We start from the raw sequence: 22155 nt of genomic DNA, 5'->3' as shown, positions 1-22155 counted from the left end.
TAAAAAATGTTCACTGTAACGACAGAGCCCATAAGGTTACAATTCTGAAATAAATACTTGTAAAGCAATCTTCCTTATTTAAAACACACACACACACTGGGGGAAAAAAACAAATTTGGAGCTTCAAGTAAAATGTACCTAATAATTGGTACGACTTGTGAGTTCCTGTATAGCAGTAGTCTATTACTGTCCATAACCATGACAGATACAACATAAATAATTTGGTAAGAAACCAACTTACCTCAATCACTTCAAACTAACAAGTGGTTCATTCTACCAGACTCCTCCTCTATTAAGTCTCACGACTGTACAACAGAATAGTAAAACACTGTGCTCAACAACTGAAATATTTTGAGCATGAAAGGACTTCCTTTATAGTTCCCAAATTCTGTATCAATTTCCTTTATACTAAAAAGCATATTACCACTAGAAAATGGACAACTGCAATATACAAAACCCAAATTTTGACAGCATCAAGCAGAAAAACAGCAATAAAAGCTTACATAAACCTTTTAAGGTTTAATGAGACAAGAAAACTACACAACATTACCAATGAACCTCACTCCGTACATTAACAAAGCGTTTAGAACAAGATGTTACTAATAATTAAAACACGTAGACTAATTTAAAGGCTTCGTTGAAAAGACAAGAGTAAGGAAAAACTGAGGCCAACGTGACATGGGCGAGTGATCTGGGACTCAAAAAGAACCTCTACAAACAGCCCCAAACTACTTCCTCAACAAAAAAGATACCGAGCGCTAACAGTGCAATAAGAGGAAGTGAGACGCAAACCGTCTAAGAAGAGAGAATTAAGCAAACGAATGACACTCAGTTAAAAACAACTATAACCCTCGTTAACAGGATCCCGGGAAGGTTGGTGGGCGCTCCAACGTTTGGCTCTCATCTGCAGAACCTCACACCTCGCCTTCCGCCCCTCCCCTCCACCAGGGGAGTGGGAGGAGTCCCGGGAGAGCCCCGCCCCACTTCGCCCGAAAGAGAGCCGGGCGGGTGCAAGAGGGAGGTGGCACGAGGCCGAGGGAGGAGAGAGCCCGCCCAGGTGACTGGAGCTAGAGGCGGAGACACAGAATGGGAAGGGGGCCGCCGTAGGGCAAAGAAGATGGAGACCAGCCCCCCCCCCCCAACCCCCGGCCGTAGAGATCGAAGACTAGGAGGACTGGGAAGTAAAAGGTGATGAGTGGAATGAGAGGCGCCCCTCCCCCAGGCAGGGGCGGGCACACCCTTGCTCCCCACTCCGGGCGGAAGAGTTACTCTTGGGAAGCTTCTTTTGCGGACTGGAGGAAGAACGTGGAGGCCCCGCCCCCGAGCCCAAAATCTGGAGGAGTAAAAGTCTAATCAGGCCCTGGACCAAGCCTCCCGGGAGGCCCGGCCCGCCCCCTCCCAGCCGGCGGCCCAGGCAGGTGCCGCCCCTCCCCCAGCCCGGCGCCCACTCTCCCGCCCGCCCGGCCACGCGCCCAGTCTCCTCGAGCCCGTCTCAAAGAGCCGTCCCCCTTCCTTCCCCACTCACCTTCCCGGGCGGCTCCGCCGCTCCCCCTGACCCCGCCAGCGGCCACAGTTCACCCACACCGCCTCAGGTCCCGCACTCACTCTCACTCACACACAGCGCGACCACGGCTCCGGAGCGGCCCACATATTATGCGTCACTCGCGTGCTACGTGCCCTGCGCGCGCGCGCTCCTCCCGACTTGGCGCGAGGACTGCCGGCAGGAGGCGGGAGGAGAACACCAGGGCCAGCCCCGGCGCCGCCAGGGAAATAAAGTTCCGCCCCTAGGGGCGGCACCCACCGAGTCGTGGTTGGCGCGTGGGCATTTTGCCCCGCGCGTTGACTTCTGGGGTTTGTAGTTTTAGTATAAACGCGAACTGCTACGTACTTATTGGCTGTTCAGGAAGACGGAAGCGAAAAGTGAGGCTCGATCCTCCCAGACCAACACCGGAACTGCTGGATTACCTTCTTAGTACTTTATTCGGCCCTGTGTGACATGTAGAAGTCTTTTAGTCTCCCATTTGCTCCATTGGACCTAAAACATACCAGGATCTAAGAAAATATTTCCCAAAGCGTGTGAGAAATCACAACACTCATTAAACAAAAGGCTTTAGTTTTTGTCTTTCTGTTCAAGACCTAGCCTGTAGAATCAATAAAAATTCGTCCTAGGTATTATATGTGAAGCAGAGCAAAGGAAAGAATCAAAAGGAAATAGATTAAGGGAGAGCTGACTTCGGACGTCATCTAATTTCTTTATTTGCAGCTGGGAAAAGTGAGACCAAGAGAGTGAGTGACTTGCCTAACATCACACAACCAATTAGCAACAAAACCAGAACGACTCTTGACTCTGACTCGGGGATTCCTTTTTGGAGACGTGAAAGGTAAGCCCCACAGCTGAGCATACGCTCCCTAACGAGGTCCTGCTGCTGCTGCTGCTAAGTCACTTCAGTCGTATCCGACTCTGTGCGACCCCATAGACAGCAGCCCACCAGGCTTCCCCGTCTCTGGGATTCTCCAGGCAAGAACCCAGCCTTTATTCCTAGGAGTCCTGAGCAAGTTCCTATGCATTTTTATGGTATCCTCACAGCGATTTCACATGGGAAACATGGGGCACAGCAAGCTTGCTGCCATGCTCAGGCTCCATAGCTAGTATGAAGCTAGCCAGAGCCTGGGTGCTGGGCCTCTTAGTTCTGTTGCTCACAGGGCCCCGTTACCCGCCTTTAAGAAGAGACCTCCCTGCTTCACTTAGGTGTGTAACTTTAAACAGCTGATGCTCGGGCACAAAATTCTAGAATGTTGGGTGGCAGTACGCAGACATATCACCTCTCTGCAATGCCACACAGTTCTGTTCTCTGTGCTTCTGGGATTTTGCCTCTCAGTAATAGCCACTAGCATTTCCTTTGACTTCATAGCTCTGCTGCTGCTAAGTCGCTTCAGTCGTGTTTGACTCTGTGCGACCCTATAGACGGTAGCCCACCAGGCTCTCCCGTCGAGCCAAGTGTTTACCCACAGTTTTTCATATAACCCTCACTACCACCCCCCCGGAGGAGAAATCTCAGCCCAGATTGGTTCCCCACGGAATGGGGCCCAGGTTTGTGGGTGCAGAGGCTGGACCAATAACTTTCCTACATCCGTCTTCCAGCACTCCTTCAGCTGACTTTCCTGTTGTGATTCCGTGGACCATGAACCCAAAATGCGTGAGCATAGAGCATTCAAGCCTTAGATACCCTCCCTCTATCCATGATCCAGCCAGTGCGGTGCAGCTTCCCCATTGACTGGGGTCCTGAAAGGCCGACCTCTTGTGGGAACCCAGGTTCGCAGCTCCTTTTCTCCTGTCACAGCCTCAGCCTGCCACCAGATGGCGCTGCTTATCTTCAGAAAATCAGCCTGGGGTGCTGGGTAAATGATGGGAGTAAAGGGTATATCCCAGAGGGCCTTTGGAGAAACCAGGGCCCAGGGGGCTGCAAAAGCAGAAAAGGAGCTATACAGAGCCTATCTAGCATCTGCTCCCTCCATAATCTGTTCTATAATGCCTGCGGTCCCCCTATCTCTGCCAAAAGCTCCCCACGCATGCAGCCACACACCTGCAGGCGCTCCTAGCCTCCCCTGGGCTGCACATACATTTCATGCACACTCACTGACACATTTCATAGGTCAAGCACAGGTGCCAGAGACTCAAGGACTCCTGCGCACTGGCACCAATCCTCACAGCCAGCCTTTTCACATTTAAGTACATGTAAATAAAGCTACAAATAATCGGGCTCACACTCTCAGCTTGGCCTGGCACATCACGCCTGAGTCATTGGAAAAAGAGATTCCTTGGCCTCTTTGGAAGAACATTTCTGCATTCTGTCTCCCTCCGCTCTGCCTGTGCCCTTCTTCCGCTGTGGTACACATCAAAAAGAAGCATCCAAACGGCAAGAAGTCATGATTGCAGGGCTGCCCAGTGGCAGAGGGAAGGCAAGAGCAGCTCAGCGCCAAGTCCCACAGACTTAGGTATGCTCCATCCAGCCTTCCTCCCCACACATGCCCATGCACTGTGCTAGAAAAAAATTGATAACGTCAAGTCCTCTGCATTTTGGCATTCTCCTCCCCTTTCCCTTGTCTCCTCTATCCCTCCCTCTTCCCTTTTCCACCTCCCCTTCTCTCCCATCACATCCTTCCGTGTTCACTGGACCCAGGTGCTCCCATTACCCACTCCCACCCGGTGTCATCACAACTCCTGCGCCACCGCCTCTCCCCCGCATCTCTTCCCACTCTGCTGTTGGTTGAACAAGACTATCTCGTGTCCAGGAGTAACAGGTCCAAGCTCCAGGGACCCCAGCTTCGGCCAAAAGGGAATTCGAATCATTCCCTGGGTGCCTTCCCCCTTCCTGGGAGCCCCCTATAGCCCCCTAGGAAGATGGAACACTGCCCTCATTGCAAAGGCAGTGTGCAAAGCAAGTACCCCTGCATGACTGCACCCAAGTCCACTAATTCCATTTCACAGAGTGAAAAACCACCGAGGCTGCACCTCATCCAGTGGTCACAGACACTGCAGTCTCCAGAAGTCAGCCCCCTGCCCTTGCCTCCAGCCCACACAGGAGTCAGCTAAGAAATGAAACAGCAGCCCCCCTGCAAGCCCTGCCATAACTCCCATGCAACCAGAGCCCCAGCCAGAATGAGGAGCTCCCTGCAATATTTAAGACAGACTTCTCTATTTTTAGTTGTTCTTCATCTGAAATTAAAATGGAACTGGACATGCTATATTTTATCTAGCAACCCCACCTCAGAACCACTGCTCAGCCACAGACCACCCCCAGGACTCCCCTTGGTGATTCCCCGGGTCTCACTTAAATCATCTGCAAAATAGTTAGGAACAGCTGCCTCCCAGTGGGTCTCGTTAAAGGTTAGACCAGCCAGGCAGTCAAGGCTGCCTTATCCAAAAGCTCATCTGGGTGATATCAGGTTCAAAGTCCTCCGTTGTCTCTTGAACGCTGTCACTGATGGTCACAGATAAGAAAAGTTTCTTTTCCTCTTCATTGGGAAGTTTGCAGAAGGAGATAGGTCATCAGCTGAGTCTAGCTTTGGAGGTCCATAGCCCTGTGTCGTAATTCTGCTGCTCCCATTGCCCGGCTGTGGGACCTTGACCTTCACCTCTCAAGAAAGGTGAGTTTCTCCAGCTGGAGAAAGGGAATAGTGCCTCCTTCCAGCCTTGCTATGAGGACCAAGTGTGATCATGCCTGTGAAGTGCTCAGCTTGGGGCCTGGCGCACAGGAAGTGCTAGCTAAGTGGTGGCTATTTCTATCCTAACTTTTCTTGGCCTCTGGCTGTCCCTGCTGCCATCCTGCAGGACCACATCAGCCCTGGCTGATTTCTGTTTGCTCCCGGTATTACTGCCTGCTGGAAGACCTCAAGCTTTTCTCATCAAAATGAGAAATGAGCTCCTTTCCAGAAAAATCCTAAGGCATATTTTCAGACGCACTGGGAAGCAGTGGAGTAACCATCCTTAGGGATCATCTGTCCACTCTCTGGCCCAGCACAGAACTCTGAGTGGGTCAGAGGGTAGATTTAAGAGGATAGGCTCCTAGGCCTCCTCATGCCTGAAAAGGCTGCCGTCGATCAAGGGTGAGGGCGGTCAAGGCCATGTTGCCCTCCCCAAACCAGCCTGTCGACCCTGCCTCCCTGCAGAGATGAAGCCTGCATCTGGAATCCTGCCCAGGGCACACTTACTCCTTTCCCTGGGCTCCTCTGCCTGGATGGCTATGTCACAATCAAAGTAGAGGCCACGGGGATGGCCAGAGATTATGTCCCCGGGCCACCCTCACAATGGACCTGCCCAGCACACGCGGGGGCTGGAGCATGCAAAGGCCCAAACTCTGTCCTCCAGGTGCTCCCAGACCTGTCAGATCCCTGAGCCTGGCTGCCCGTCATCATCCTTCCTGACTCCTGGGGCCCTGCTCTTTCCCAGAGGCGGTGCTGCAGGTAAGAGTTCAAGGTTGGCGAACAGGTACAGGCAAGGCAGGGAGAAAGCAGCCCCGGCCTCTTTTGCCTTAGGTTTCTAGAATTGTAAATCCTTCGGAAAAGAAACAACAGCAAAGTCAGCATTGAGGAGAGATGCTGTTGCCCTTTTGACAATGCCTGTTTGTAGCTATGAGACTTCTACAGGATTCAGGACACTCTGGCCTTCAACTATCACTTGAAGGTACTCTATGGACTGCTCGGGGAGACCCTGATGAAGACTCAGGTCAGATAAAGCTTCCCACCCCATCCGTTCCTTCACTGGGAGGGGAGGCTGGGAGCAGAATAACTTTGATGAGCGGAAGCTGGTCTGACCCCCAATTCAGAGAGACCCACCACCACCGCCTGGAGTAATCACCAACTGCCCCACCCCTAAACTCAGTGGCGATGAACCTGGACCCCAAAGAGATACTGGCAGATGTGGGCAGGAGCTCAGTTAGACCTAGGAGCCGAAGCCATCAAGATATGTGGCGGGGGTGGGGGAATCGGCGTGGTGTGCTTCTAAACGCAGAAGGTGTCCTGGGCTCTTACCATGAGGCACTTCCTCTTCATTCCCTCAGAGGTACGGGGTGTCTCTCCATGAAAAGTCACATGATGTTCCTGAGAGGAGCCCCTCAGCCCACCTCCTGCTTCACCAGCCCAGACTTGTCACAGGGGGCCTTTTGTGAAGTCACAAAGCTGGCTGCCTCCTGCCAGGACCAGAGACCAGGACAGCCAGAGACTACTTACTGGGCATGACTTCGGGGATGGAAGTCTTCATGCAGAAATGCCCTTTGGACTCTTGACAGGGGTCTGGAGGGGCTCAGGTTGTAGAGACCCAGGGAAGCAGGCAGTGTCTCAGATCCTGGTCGTTGCCAGGAAATGAGAACAGTTGGGGCTGTTTGGCTGTGGGTTTATCCCTCAAGGGCCAGGGGTAGTGGGGAAGGATTATAGGCCGCAGCTGAATGCATACAGAGGTCCTAATCACTGATGTTCTGGGGGTTTCATGACAAAGAGAGGTTAAGGGACCAGATCTTCCCCTCGGTGCAATCCATCCATGATCATCTGCTTATCGATTCCACCTGCTTCTTGGGCAATGCAGCCAAATTCTGCTGCGTTAATAAGCAGCCTTGATGGCCTTGGCAGGCACCTTCGCCTGTGGGACTGCTCAGGGGTAGAAGACTGTCAGAAGAAATGCAAGTTCCCAGTGTTCACTCTCTTCAGAGTGTTGACATTCCCACCCCGAGGAGCCAACTCAGGAGAGGAAACGGGAGAGAGGAGAAAGCCTCACTCCAAGAAGTGTGGGAAGTCAGCCACTATTGCCAAAGGTCACGGTGGGTACAGGGAGGGTGGGGGAGCCACTTGCCAGGAGCCCTCTCTGAAAACTGATGAATGAAGTCTTTTTCCTTGAAGGATTCCTGTGCCTAACCCTATACAGAGTCCCTTGGACTGGGAGGCTGCAGCACCCAGTGAGACAACAGGTCCTGTCTGCAAGGGCCCACAGTCTAGGAGCGGAGTGACCGAGCCTGGCTGCCCCCCTTACAGAGAAGGCAAAGGTCCCAGAAAATGGTGAGGCAGCTGGGAATCAGGGGCCCTGCCTCCCAGGCCAAGAACTTACATTTCCCTGAAGATAAGAACAGACTACAATCTTGAGGGCTTTTAGCAGTTAAGCCCAGACAGCTTCACACCACCCCTGAGCGCCTGCAAGTTTGGGTCTTGGGGTCGCTCGTTCTTTGGAGAGCGGCTCTTCCCCACGTGGCTCCTCCCTTGGCCATTTTTGTTGCTGCATTCAAATCAGGCCTCCAGGGAGAATGTCCTGCTGTCTGCTCCATGAAGTCCATGGGGTGCTGTGGGGACAGACCTGGCCTGAGGGGTGGGTGACTAGAGGGTGACTGGGCGAGTTTCCCCACCCATTCCTCATAACTTTACTAGGTCCATGGTTTTCAAACTTCGGGAGCATTATTTCAGCACAGAATTTTTTTTTTAACCTAGTGAAATCCTGTCTTGTTCATTAAGTAGGTAAAGGAACCATGCTGGAAGTGGCAGGGCATGGTGTGCCAAAGTCCCTACCAACTCTGAGGAACCCCCTACCATTCCAATAAACTCAGTTTTGGAAAAACACATGCCACATGACTTCCAGACCCTTCCAGGTTTGGCCTGCACGTGAAGCATCAGAGCCCAGGCTTCAAAGGAGGATGAGAACAGGAAAGGCCGTGTTTAGTGGCCACCTTGAAGCCCTGCCCCAAGTAGCTTCCCCACAACCACTTCGAGTTTCTGGTTCTGACTTATTTACAACTGCCTGTGCATCCCCAGCCCCCCTCTTACCTGACCTTCTCCTGTGAACATTGCTTCTCCATTGCAGGCTCTAAAGTCAGCATCCAACCCTCTGTGGCACGAAGGCCACATAGGAGTCCTAAGTCAGGAACACACCAGGCGCCCTTCTGTAGCTGAGGTCAGTAGGCAACAAACAGGAGACTCTTCCTTCAAGCTTTGCTTTACTCTCTCCTGACACCCTTGTAGCTTCCAGAATTGTCTTTTTTTTTTTTTTTTAATACAGAATATATCCGATTTCATGCGGCTGATAGTCTCACCTGAGAGCCAGGAAAGGCCCAGGGCAGCCTGAGCTGGGGACAAACCCTGTCTTCCCCATTTCTCTTCCCCTAAAATGCAGAGTAGAGGGGACATGGGCAAGGTGGGCTCTCCATGCCACAGGCCAGTAGAGGCCTGAATTCCAGGCACTTTTGTTCCAGAGAATCTCTGAGAAGCATCACGTCCTTGGCTGCTCCCAAGAGGACCACAAATTCAGGAGAGCAGAGTAAAGATGCTGTGGCTCTTGTTCCAGAGAAAGGCAGCTACATAGTGGCTGAGAACAGAGGCTGCTCTGCCTGCCTTCGTGGCTGGGGCCTCAGGGCAAAGAGCAGACACTCGCTCTTGCCAGGATGGTGAGGGAACAAACAGCTACCCTTAGTAAGCAGACAGACAAATGGCGGTTTCTAGCCCTGGCCACACATTTGAATCACCTGTGGCATTCTTCTGACCAACCAGTGCGAAGACCTTATTAATTCCACACCAATTAAATCAGTATCTCTACAGATGGGGCTCAGCCATCTTTGTTTTCCAAAGCTCCCCAGGTGACTAATTCACAGCCGAGGCAGAGAACCCATGGCCTAGGAGGAGAGATTAGCATCAGACAGGATTTGGGTGTAATGGTCTTCACCCTGAGGTGGGGCCTCGTGGCTTGAAATCCTGGAGGCCAAGTAACCTGGGCTCTGCTGTCACTGGAATCCGTGGGGGCCCCTCTTACCACCTACCTTCACACCCATCCACCTGCCACACAGACGCCAGAGCACCCCTTTGGGGAAAAGCAAGACAAAAGGCTCAAGGATCCAGCCCCAGGGAAGAAGAGTGTGCACTCTGGTTTAGAATCTTTTCTTTTCCAAGATTCTTTGATGTGGCCCACTTTTAACATCTTTGTTGAATTTGTTATAAAATTGCTTCTGTTTTGTTTTGTGTTTTTTTGCAGACAGACATGTGGGATCTTAACTTCCCCTACCAGGGATGACTAGGGAGCGAACCCACCCACCCTGCATTGGAAGCACAGAGTCAACCATGGGGCCACCAGGAAAATCCCCTCTGGTTCAGAATCTTGACCGTTTCTTTCTAGCTGTGTGGCCCTGACACCCTTTCTGAGTCTCCATCCTCATCTGTCAAACGGGACAGTCTTGAGTGTGGTTGTAAGGAACACCCGGCTCATAGGAAGAGCCCCAGAGATGGGGCTGTTAGCAGCAGTTAGCCCAAACTCAGTCCGTCAGCCCAGACAGGGCCCTAGTGATCACCTGTCTAGACCCTTGCTTTTTGCACAAACACCTGAAAGTCCAGAGGGGAGAAATTTTCCCAGGCCATGCAGCCAGCCAGAACCTTAATCTCCCTCCACCCAGGCAGCTTTGCATCAGAGCGCCCTTCCTTATCTCCTCTCGTCCAGCAAAACTCCAAAAATGATCACTGGGACTTCTAAAGAAGTAAGTGAGGATTTTAACACATCTTTCTAATGTCTTAATTGAGATTCTGGGTTGACCTTTGGGGCAGAGGGTATACTCTGCTCATTTGGCCCCTTGACCCTAATACGCTGTTTGTCTCCTGTTGCTTCTGGCATTCTTAGTACTCTGATGCCAACTGTGTGGGCCCCTGAGTATGTAAGATGGATGCCACTGGGGCCTGGGCCTGGGGTTAGGAAAGGCAGAGAGGTCAGGGAAGAGGCATGGCTGGTTTTCCATATAAGCCTCTTTTGTACTCTGAAGCCACTGAACTTGTACTAATAAAAATAAAATTGGTATTGAAAAATAAAGCTATGCATGTCATTGCATGTCATTTCTCAGAGCCCATAGAATGGTCAGGCACCAAGAGTGAACGCTAACATAAACTATGGACATTGCGTAACAGTGATGTGTCAATGTAGGTTCATTGACTGTGAAAAGCGTACCTCTGTTTTGGGGGATGCTGATATGCAGGAGGCTGTTCATGTGTGGGGAAAGGAGTTTGGGGGCAACCCTAGTTTCTGCTCAGTTTGGCTGTGAACCTAAAGCTCTTAAAAAAGAGTCTAATTTATAAACAAGCAAATAAAGTAAAACTGACAAATTCAGAGACAGATACCCTCCCCCCAAGGAGTATATGATCTAATGGACATAAAGGGCTTAGCCTGACCCCAGTGATTGCTCAACGTGAACTGACTCTCGTGTTTTATTCTGAAGCCATCTCTTTTGCATGGTCCCCTCTCAGGTGCCACACTCATGGGAGGAAGCTGGTGGGAACAGGCCCTGCCCACCCTTTATCTCAGGATGCTGAGACATCAGAGGCTTTGTCACTAGCTCAGTCACATGGTTGAACTGGTGATGCTGCAGCCAGGCCTCAGGGGACAGTTACTAACCTCCGCTGGGGCTGAAGTTCTGCACTCGGTCCAGGCTCCTGCCAGGCACTAAGCACTACTTTGCGCGGTTCTTCAAAGTGTTCCCTCCTCTGTCCTGTGAGGGTAGGCATCAGGCTCCATTTTGAGAGATGAGTAAGCTATGGCCCGGTCACACAGTGTGTGACTCAGTGTGCAAGACTGCTCAGCTCTGTGCACGAAGAGAACAAAGCTCCTCTCTGGAGAGGATGCACCGGAGGTGGGCCTTCAGCCAGCACACCAGGGACTTCTGGGCCCATGGCACTCAACCTTCCCCCTGCCGCCCAGTAGCCTAGTGAAGATGCCACCTCAGACAAAACAGCTTCTTCCCAGAGGGACTGAGGCCGCCCAGTGACCTCCACCAGGTGTTGGGACACCTGTCCTGGGGAGGCTTGAGAAGCATGCCAGCTCCCCGGCCTTTGAGGGCCTGGGACTGAAGGTGCCGGAGCAAGAAACCTGACTCCCTCCAGCCTTTCACACCCATTGTAGGCGGCTCGTGCCTCCTTTTGTGCACCCTTGCCGGCTGCCTTCTCCAGGTGAAAGGGAGATGAGCAGGAGGAACTCTGCTGGAGAGCCAGACCTTCAATGTTGTAGCTCAGTGCAATCTGGGAAGGCTACCTACAGCTGGTGTGAGGACTAGGCTGCGAAGGAGGGAAGAGAAATTGATGAAGGGGACCACAGGAAGAAGCCCAACTCAGATTTCCTGGTCCACCTTAGAACTGCAGGTGCACCTCCCTCCTGCTGCTCACTCATTTGCTAAGTACATCATTGATTCATTGAGCATCATGTGCTGGGCGGGAAACGGGGTTCTGCCTGATGTTCACAGGCTCCCAGGAGAGACAGCCACACAAACAGCTGTACAGCATGACGAAGGCTGCAATTAATGTGTTCTGGGACCCCCAAAGGCTGCCTGAGGGGTCAGAGAATCCAGGACAGTTGGCATGTAGCTCTTGAAAGACCAAGTTTATGTTTGTGCTTAGTCTCTAAGTCACATCAGACATTTTGCGACCCTTTGGACTGTAGCCCCACCAGGCTCAATAGGATTTTTTCCAAGTCCATAGGATTTTTCAGGCAAGAATACTGGAGTAGGTTGCCATTTCCTTCTCTAGGAGATCTTCCTGACCCAGGGATCAAACATGCATCTCCTGTCTCTGCTGCACTGCAGGCAGATTCTTTACCCACTGAGCCATCGGGAAAACCCAAGTTTATGATACTCAACTCCCAAATATGCTTACTAAGCAAATGAATCCTTTTTATAGGAAAAAGATGGTACTCTACTCTTAAACAATATTGAGTTCTCCAATGTGTTTGTAAGCTCCACATCCGACTATAGAACATTGTTTCTGGATCCTAGTGACTTAGCTTTTCTTTTTTCTGATAAAGTACACAGAACATGAAATTGACCATCTTAGCCATTTTAAGGGTACCGTTCAGTGGCATTAAATACATTCATAATGTGTAACCATCACCACCGTCTGTCTCCATAATCTTAAGCCTTTTCATCTTGTAAAACTGCAACTCTGTACACATTAAACCATGCTTCCCTGGTGGCTCAATTGAAAAAGAATCTCCCTGCCATGCAGGAAACCTGGGTTCAATCCCTGTGTCAGGAAGATCCCCTGGAGAAGGAATTGACAACCCACTCCAGGACTCTTGCCTGGAGAATCCCATGGACAGAGGAGCCTGGCAGGCTACAGTTCACAGGGTCACAAAGAGGCGGACACGACTGAGCAACTTTCACTTCACTTCATCCCGTTCTCTACGCCCCCCAGCTCCTGGCAACCACTGTTCTACTTTCTGTTCTATGAGTGTGGCTACTGCAGATGCTTCATGTAAGTGGAATCATACAGCGTTTGTCTTCCTGTGACTGGCTCACTTCATTAGTGTAATGTCCTCAAGGTTCATTCACACTATAGCATACGTCAGAATTTCCTTTGTAAAGTTGAATATATTCCATTGTGTATTTATACCATAGTTTTGTTTATCTATTTTACCTGTTGATGGACACTTGGTTTGCCCCCACATTTTAGCTATTGTGAGTAATGCTGCTTTGAACACGGGTATGTAAATTTCTGCTTTCCGTTCTTTTGCGTACATACTCAGCAGTGGAATTGCTGGATCATATGATAATTCCATTTAAAATTCTTTGAGCAACTGCCATATTGTTTTCCATAGCAGCCGTGCCATTTTACATTCTCACCAACAGCATTCAAGGGTTGAAATTTCTCCACATCCTTGCCAACACATGTTATTCTTGTTTATTTCATTGCTACCACATAGAAACACACAGTTGTGTATTCAGTTTGTAATTTTCTGAATTCATTTATTACTTCTGACAGTTTCTTGTGTGGAATCTTCAGTGTTTTATACACATAAGGGCCTACCATCTGCAAACAGAGATGATTTTACTTCTTCCTTTCCAACTTGGATGCCTTTATTTCTTTTTCTTGCCTAATTGCTCTGGTTATCAATTTCAGTTCTGAAATGGCAAAAGCAGGCATCATTGCCCTTTTCCTGATGTTAGAAGGAAAGCCTTCAGATTTTCAGACATTGATGATTTTTGCTATAGGTTTCGCATTTATGGGTTTTTTTAATTATTATTATGTTGAAGTAGTTTCCATCTGTTCCTAGTTTGCTGAGTGTTTTTATTTTTAATAATTTTATTTATTTATTTGTTGGCTGTGCTGGGTCTTCGTCGCCGTGTGGGCTTTTCTCTAATTGCAGCGAGCAGGGGCTCCTCTCTGGTTGCAGGGCCCAGGCTTCTTCCAGCGGTGGCTCCTCTTGTCGCTGAGCACAGACTCTAGGAGTGCAGCCTTCAGGAGCTGTCAGTCTCGGGCTCCGTAGTTGTGGTTCTTGGACTCTAGAGCACAGGCTCACTGGTTGTGGTGCACAGGCTCAGTTGCTCCTCGGCATGTGGGTCTTCCCAAATCAGGGATTGAACCCCTGTCTCCTGCATTGGATTCTTTACCGCTGAGCCAACAGGGAAGCCCTGTTGTGCGTTTTAATCATGAAAAGGTGTTGAATTTCGTTGACTGCCCTTTCTGCAACGATTGAGATGATCATGTGTTTTCCCCCCTTCATTCCGTTCATGTGGTATGTTCCATCAACCCATTATAGAACAATGAAACACCTTGCATTTCAGAAAGAGATCACACTTGGTTGTGATATATAGTCCTCTTAATAGGCTGCTAAAGTTAGTTTGCTAGTATTTTGTTGCAGATTTTTACATCAGTATTCATATGGGATAGTGGTATGCAGTTTCCTTGTAGTGTCTGTATCTGGATTTGGTATCAGGGCCTTATAGAATGAGTTAGCAAGTGTTCTGCCTCTTCAATTTTTTGGAAAAGTTTAAGAAGGGTTGGTTTTAGGTCTTTAAATGTTTGGTAGAATTCACAAGCGAAGCCATCAGGGCCAGGGCTTTTCTTTGTTGAAGACTTCTGATGACTGATTCAATCTCCTTACTAGTTATAGGTCTATTCAGATTTTCCATTTCTTCATTATTTTGTCTTGCTGGGTTTTGTGTTTTTAAGGAACTCATCCATTGCATTTAGGTTATCCAAGTTGTTGGCATACAATTATTCATAGTCATTTACTCTTAAAATCTTTTGTATTTCTGCGAAATTGGTAGTAATATTCCCAGTTTCATTTCTGATTTTAGTAATTAGAATCTTCTTTTTTTTCCTGTGGTCAGTGTAGCTAAAGCTGTGTCAGTTTTATTGATCTCTCATAAAACCAGCTTTCAGTTTCATCTACTTTCTCTGTTTTTCTGTTCTCTACTTATTTTCTAGGTCCTTAAGTTGCTATGGGTCCTCTCCCCAGAAAACTGCCAACATACATCAAAGACTGCACGCACATTCAGCCTCCACAGATCCCTGGAACCCAAGGATCTCCGTTTACAAATTTTGGTGCTGAAGGGCTTAAAATTCCATTGGTCCCTGGAAGATTAAACTGGGTGAAGGGGAAGGCGCGAGAAAAGTGAAGGGACCAACACTGACAAGCTGCCCCATCAGTGAGGGCCTCTTGCACTTTATTGTGGTTGGGTTAGGACCTAAGTATCTGCATTTCTCAGAAACTCCTGAGTGAGGCCAGGCTGTTTGTTCCGGCCACGTTTGCCCCTCTTGAGCTCTGCTTCTCAGGTAAGTTCCCTTCAGCACAAAAGGCATCCTTGGGTAGGCAGGTGTCACCCTGCCTCCTCCCTTCTCTTAACCCCATTTTCGGTTGCTCAGCCCTGACAGTGTCATTTCCTAAACATCTCTGGCTCCGTTTGTCCCCTTTGTGCCCCCCACTTAAGTTTAGTTCACCAACGTTCCATGCCTGGACCATTGTCCAAGGTCCCCTTACCCCCAGGTGTGATTCTCCACCACCACCTTTGATGGAATTTCAAAGACAAGTTGTCTTAAACTTTTACTGTGACTTACCAGAGCCCGTGTGACCCTAGCCCTGTTCATATCTCTACCCTTGTTTCTTTGCCTCTTACTCATGCAGGTTCCACCTCTTGGCCTTTACTTATCCTGTTTGCCCTACTCAGAATCCTCTTACCCATTTTTTCACCGAACTCCCACTCCTGCTCCTGACCAGGCTTGCCTGTTCCTTCCCTCCTTTCACTCCAATCTAGGCTGAGACTGACTGGCCAGTCCTCTCTGAATTAGAGCTGTTGTGATGATATCCAAAGCCTCTGATGCTCTTTTAAACAAAACAAGGACCTGATTATAAGAGAAGGGAGGGGAGTATTTTTTGGACTCCACAGGCTGGGACCCTGGTTCTTTCTTCCCTTTCTCCTTTGGGACTCTAAGCTCAGTGCCCTTTAACTGGTGACTTCTGCGTCTTCGAAACTTGACTCCAAATTTAGGGGTCACAAAATCCAATTGGTCTGTCTGTGATTAGGTATTCTGCCTGGGCCAATCAGCTACTGCTAGGGAACTGACAGACTGGGCGAACCTGCTCTATAAGCCTTACTCCTGACTGGGTAGGCACTATTGGAAAGGAGAGTAAGAGCTAAGCAGACCCTAAAAGTGTCTCCTGCCACCCTTAGGGTATTGACCCTGTGTTTCCCTCTTGTTGTGTAACTGCCCTCTAATGGGCTGCCTCCCCCAGTGGACACAGTCTCTTAGGACAGATGCCAAGTTGCATGTCTATGGGGCCAAAACAGAATGTGCCCAATAAATATTTGTGGATTGGAGTGCCAAGAAAGCCCAAAGAAAGGACTGGCCCTCAGGTTCATGGAGGCATCACAGAAGAGATGACGTTTGGGCCAGGCATGAGGCATGAGTGAGAGTAGAGGTTTAGCAAGAGGGAATGGCGGCCCTGAGGCCTGAATTGGTCCAGCCACACGCTATTGAGCACCCAATGAATGAGCAATATATTGAGTGATGTTGTGGGAGTAGGGTTAGGCCTAGAAATAAGTGAAAAGTAGCTGAAGGAAAGATTAAAATTCTGAAGTGTTTGAACCAAATGTTTCCTCCTTTTGAGCTCCTGCTGAGAGTTGGTTCTCATAGGAGTTAAGACTGTATTATAATTATGTTTGTGCGCCTGTATCCTCTAGCCTCAGGGCCTGTGTGCTTTTCATCTTTCTATAACAAATCTCCAGGGTTTTTTTTTCCCCCCGCCAAGGGTTGTTGTTGTTGTTGTTTTTTAATGAAACTGAATACCCTCATGATAAATGGGGGCTGTGGAAAACTCTAATATTCTATTCAGTACGTGTTCACGTAGCCCAGTCGTGTGCTAGGCTTTGAGGCTACTGAGATGGGCCAGTCTGGTCCCATCTGCAAGAGTCAGACACAATCCCAGCAGGAATGAGGTTGGTCCTATAACCAAGATAATTACAAAAGTGCAGCTGAGTCTGGGGAATCCCAGCCAATCTCACCTCGAAGTGAGTAAGAGCTTAGAAGTCCTCTAGAAGGAGATGGTGGAATTGACTTAAAACAGCAAAGATGTTAGCCAGATTTTCTCTGAACTAAATAAACCTGAACATACATTTGGCCTTTTCAAAGACTGTTTATAGCTATCCTTCCATTTCTTTCTCACCATTGCAAGTATGTTATTCCCATTTTACAAATAAAGAGCCCATCCCAGGGAGGTGAAGCGATTCGTCCAAGGTCATACAGCATATAAGAGGAGCTGCCTCTGTCCCTCCACCACTGTCCCTGAGGAAAGATCCCTTATAGCCTGGAGGGAGTTTCAGCTCCTCCCAGACTCTCCCAAGTTCTTTCCAGACCTTGGAGTCTGTGAGTGGGGACCATTCTTCCTCCTTGACTCAGAAAAACGTGTATTGATCATCTGCTATGTGGAAGGCATCCTCCTTACCCTCTTGTTGTAACATGCTTTCAGAAAAGCACCAGCATACGTCACCTACCTCTAGTGCACGATCCCATTCATAGGAGATATTCAGAATAGGCAAATTCATGGAGACAGAGAACAGACTGGTGGTTGCCAGGAGCTGAAGGAGGTGGGGGTGGTGCACAATGGGGAATAAATACCTCTGGATTAGTAAATACTTTGCTCATTGTGTAGCGGTGACAATGTATATATGTTCTTAGATTGGGTTCAGATTCGAACTCCATCAGTTACCAGTTGTGTAACTCAACCTCTCTGAGCTTCCACTCCTTTTAAATTGAAGTAAAATTCCTGTAACATAAAATTAACCATTTTCAGTGAACAACTCAAAAATAATGTACGTGTATGTGTGTAACCAAGTCACTTTGCTGTACACAGAAATTAATACAACATTGTAAGTCAAGTATACTTCAGTAATACTTTGGCCATCTAATGCGAAGAGCCAACTCTTTGCATTGGAAAAGACCCTGATGCTGTGAAAGATTAACGGCAGAAGGAGAAAGGAGGTGACAGAGGATGAGATGGTTGGATGGCATCACCGACTCAATGGACATGAGTTAGAGCAAACTCTGGGAGACAGTGAAGGACAGGGAAGCCTGGCATGCTGCAGTTCATGGGGTCGCAAAGAGTCAGACATGACTTAGTGACTAACAGCAACAACACTTCAATAAATAAAATGAACAACTCAGTTGCATTTAGAATATTCACGTTATGAAATCACACATCTAATTTCAAAACATTTTAATTGCCCCCAAATGAAGCCTCATACCCATTAAGTACTTATTCTCCATCGTCCCCCCTTCCTCACCACCTCCTTCAGCTCTTGGCAGCCACCAGTCTGTTTTCTGTCTCTGTGGATTTGCCTGTTCTGAACATTTCACATAAATGGAATCAAGCGGTATGTGACCTTTTGTGTCTGGCTTCTTTCACTTAGCATATTGTTTTCAATATGTTGCTATATGTTGTAGTTCAGTTCAGTCACTCTGTAGTATGTATCAGTATTTCATTCCTTGTTATGGGTAAAATACCATTTCACTCTGTAGATATAACACATTTTTTTAGTCCATTGATCTGTTGATGAACACTTTACCTTTTGGCTATTGTGAAGAAGGCTACAGTGAACATTGGCATACAAGTATCTGTTTGAGTCTGTTTTTCAGTTATTTTGGGTATATACCTAGAAGTGAAATTACTGGCTCATATCATAATTCTATCTTTAACTTTTTGAGAAACCACTAGTTTTCCACTGTGACTGACATTTTATATTCTTAGCATTATGTGAGGGTTCCAATTTCCCTTTATCTTTGCTAACACTTGTGATTTTCTGTGTTTTTTTCTACATTATTATTTTATAATAGCCATCCTAATGGGTATAAAGTGGTGTATCATTGTGGTGGTTTTGATTTGCATTTTCCAAATGATTAATTAAGCATCTTTTAAAATGTTTATAGACTATTTGTATATCTTCTTTGGAAAAATGTCTATTCAATTCCTTTGCCTATTTTTGAAGTGGCTTGCTTGGTTTATTTACTTGATATTTTTTTAATTGTAGCAATTCTTTATATGCATTCTAGACATCAATTCCTTATCAGATATATGATTTGCTAATCTTCTTTTCCATTCCATGGGTTGCCTTTTCACTTTGTTGAGAGTGGCTTTTGATGCACAATGGTTTCCATGAAGTCCAATTTGTCTGTTTTTTTTCTTCTGTTGTCTGTTCCTTTTTTGGTGCCACATTCAAGAAATCATTGCCAAATCCAATGTCCTGAAGTTTTTCTCATTTGTTTTCTTCTAAGAATTTTAAGGGTTTGGATTTTACATTAGGTCTTTGGTCCACTCTGAGTTATTTCTTGTATGTAGTGTAAGGTAAGGATGTATTTTCATTCTTTTGTGTGTGGATATCAATTTCCCAGCGTCGTCTGTTGAAAAGACTGTCCTTTCCCCCACTGAATGATGTTGACATCCTTGTCAAAAATCATTTGATTATATATGTAAGGGTTTGTTTCTGAACTCGATTCTATTCTGTGACTGTCTATGTGCAAGTATGTCTTTATGCCAGTACCATGCTGTTTTAATTACCATAGCTTTATGTAGTAAGTTTTGAAATAAGGACATTTTGAAATCAGCTTTATTATTTTCAGGTTGATTTTGGCTATTTGGGGTCCCTTGAGACTGCATATGAACTTTGTGAATGGATTTTTCTATTTCTGCAAAGATGTTGGAAGTTGATAGGGTTTGCATTAAATCTGCATATTGCTTTGGATAGTATTGTCAGTCCATGAAGGCCTCCCCAGTGGCTCAGTGGTACAGAATCCTCCTGCAAAGCAGGAGACTCGGGTTTGATCCCTGGGTCGGAAAGATCCCACTGGAGGAGGGCATGGCAACCCACTCCAGTATTCTTTCCTGGAGAATCCCATGGACAGAGGAGCCTGACAGGCTGCAGTTCATTGGGTTGTGAAGAGTCAGATATGACTGTAGCAACTGAGCGTTCATGCACGTGTGACAATCCACGAACACAGTGTCTTTCCACTTACTTATATCTTCTCCAGTTTTTTTAGTGTGTGTATGCTAGTCTTTTCTCTCTTTGGTTAAGTTTATTACCAAGTACTTTATTCTTTTTGATGCTACTGTAAATAAAATTGTTTTCTTAATTTCCTTTTCATGTTTTTCAGTGTTAGTGTATGAATACATAACTGACTTTTTTGTATGTGGGTTTTGTATCCTGCAGCTTTATTGAATTCATTTATTAGTTATAACTCTTTGGGGTGTAATCTTTAGAGTTTTATATATATAAGATCATGTCATTTGTGAACAGAAGTAATTTTACTTATTTTTCAGTTTGGATGTCTTTTATTTCTTTTTACTGGAGAGAATGGAATTATTCTCTGTAGAAGTTTTTAAAAGTACCTGTTTCTGTGACATCTGTCTATTGACTTGGCAAATGTAGATGGTCCTTTACCACGTACTACAGCAATCTCTGCTACTTTCCTAGAAGTCTATCAGCAATACCTTTCATATCTTCATGAAATGTGGGAGCAGAGCTACAGGCTACTTGTCCACTCTCCATGGCAGTCATCTGGAGGTTCTTACCCCACCCTATGCTACTCCTGAGCTCGGGTCCTTCTGCCTAGAATTGTCCTTCCTGGTGCCTTCACATGCTTCTCTGTATCATTCTTGACATTCAGATTTCAGCTCACAGGTCGCCTCATCAGGGTGGTCTTACCCAATTCCTCCCTCTCCTGACACCCTCTCTCCCATGTAGGTATCCGGTTTTATGTTCTTTTCAGCACTTATTAGAATTTTTTGAATCTATGTATTTGTTGACTGGCTGCATTGGATCTTTGTTCCTGCACTGAGTGCAGGCTTTCTCCAGTTGTGGTGAGAGAGGGTTTCTCTTTCTATGAAGCACAGGCTGTAGGTGCAGGGACTAAATAGTTGCAGCATGCAGGCTCAGCAGCTGCAGTTCACGGACTTAGTGGCCCCGTGACATGTGGGATCTTCTTCCTGGAACAGGGATTAAGCCTGTTTCCCCTGCACTGGCAGGTGGATTCTTAACCACTGGACCACCAGGAAAGCCCCAGCACTTATTAGAATTTTAAATTATTTTGTAATATTCGTCTCCCCTGTTTAGAAGGTAAGGTACGTTATGGCAGAGGCCTGTATTCTCTTATTCAGTGCTAGATTAGCATCTGAAATACAGTGTGGGGACAACAAATGTCTGCACAGCCACATAGGACAGGTTTTTATTAGTTTCACTTTACATATCAGAATACGTCATGCTCAACTTTGAGTATAGTTCTTCATTCACTTCAGTGCCTGTACTCAGATCCACCCCTTTCTTAAGTCCCAGCTTCAGTCTTTCCATCTTTGAAGTGGGGTGATACTTGTACACACCTCACAATGTCGATCTGAGGATCAAATGCATTAATAGCTGTAAAATGCTTACACTTAGGGTTGGCACATCTAATTGGTATTCCCCAGCATCCAGCATGGTGCTGGTACAAGGTAGGAACCCAGTAAATAACTGCTGAAAGGGGGAAATTATGGTGCAGCAGTTTTACCAAGTCTTCAATAAACATTGGAGTGGATTTTTTTTTCAACCATCCTAGAGATTATAATGTAGTATCAGAAAAGCCACATATAAGGGAAAGGTTTTTTAAAAATCTCGGTAGGCTGGCTGTTGAAGAAAGAGAAACAACTATCACCTTGGAACCTGGTTCAGAATGATCATGTGTTTGGCATCCAGAAGTGGGAGTGGGTTGGAAATGTGGCTGGTGGGAACAGGACTGAGCTGGCTTTCATGGAAAGAAGAGGTGAAGCAGGTAAAAGGAAGAGGGTGTTTCTCCAGGTGTGAATTCACAGTGATGAAGGCCTAGTTCTAGCTTATTATAAGTCACTGTTAATCCCAGCAGGAAGACCCCAGATTTTTCAACCTAACTTGTAGGCAGAGCAATCAATAGGCAGCTGTGTGAATCCCACTCTAGAGATTCCTCTTTCCTCCCTAATATAACCCATTTTCTTATAGGTGAACTGGGGGGTAGGCACACAGCATGCTCACCAAAGGTGGCTGTAAGGGCATAACATCATCCAACTTGTCAGGGAAGCTCCCAGAGGGCAAGGAAGCAGTGATGTCACAGAAGGGCAATGGGAATCTTCGGGGAGAGAACAAGAGGGGGTTCTATCACCAGGGGAGCCAGCCCTGACCCTTGTTGCTCAACCTCAGTGACAGAGGAGGCAAGTAAGTATGGGTGTCTTTTTTTTTTTTTGGTTGTGCTGGGTCTCAGTTGTGGCATCCAGGATCTTTAGTTTGATGCGAACTCCTAGCTGTGGCATGTGGGATCCAGTTCCCCAATCAAGGATCCAAGCCAGGCCCCCTGCATTGGGAGCATAGAGTCCCAGGCACT

At 47.4% G+C, this 22155-nt stretch overlaps 1 protein-coding gene and 1 long non-coding RNA gene across 4 annotated transcripts in view; one reads left to right on the top strand and one right to left on the bottom strand.

The window, feature by feature from the left end:
• Positions 1–1658, bottom strand: part of DCAF1 (DDB1 and CUL4 associated factor 1) — an 80592-nt gene extending 78934 nt beyond the window's left edge. Inside the window, exon 1 of one of the 2 annotated variants that reach the window (XM_018067090.1) lies at positions 1526–1658. The gene's annotated coding sequence lies outside the window, so the exon portion shown is untranslated. The remainder of the gene's footprint in view (positions 1–1525) is intronic. The other variant, XM_018067088.1, reaches the window with a different exon arrangement.
• On the top strand, positions 1081–10280 carry LOC102191471. Of its 2 annotated transcripts, XR_001919999.1 has the most exons (5): positions 1081–1188; positions 2264–2381; positions 5870–5964; positions 7393–7548; positions 9503–10280. It is a non-coding gene; the product is annotated as an uncharacterized LOC102191471 (long non-coding RNA). The 2 variants fall into 2 exon arrangements; XR_001919998.1 differs by lacking the exon at positions 1081–1188 and having other exon boundaries at positions 1916–2381.

Source organism: Capra hircus, chromosome 22, assembly GCF_001704415.2.
Source record: "Capra hircus breed San Clemente chromosome 22, ASM170441v1, whole genome shotgun sequence".
NCBI classification, from domain to species: Eukaryota; Metazoa; Chordata; class Mammalia; order Artiodactyla; family Bovidae; genus Capra; species Capra hircus.
This window is presented reverse-complemented; position numbering and strand designations above follow the sequence as displayed.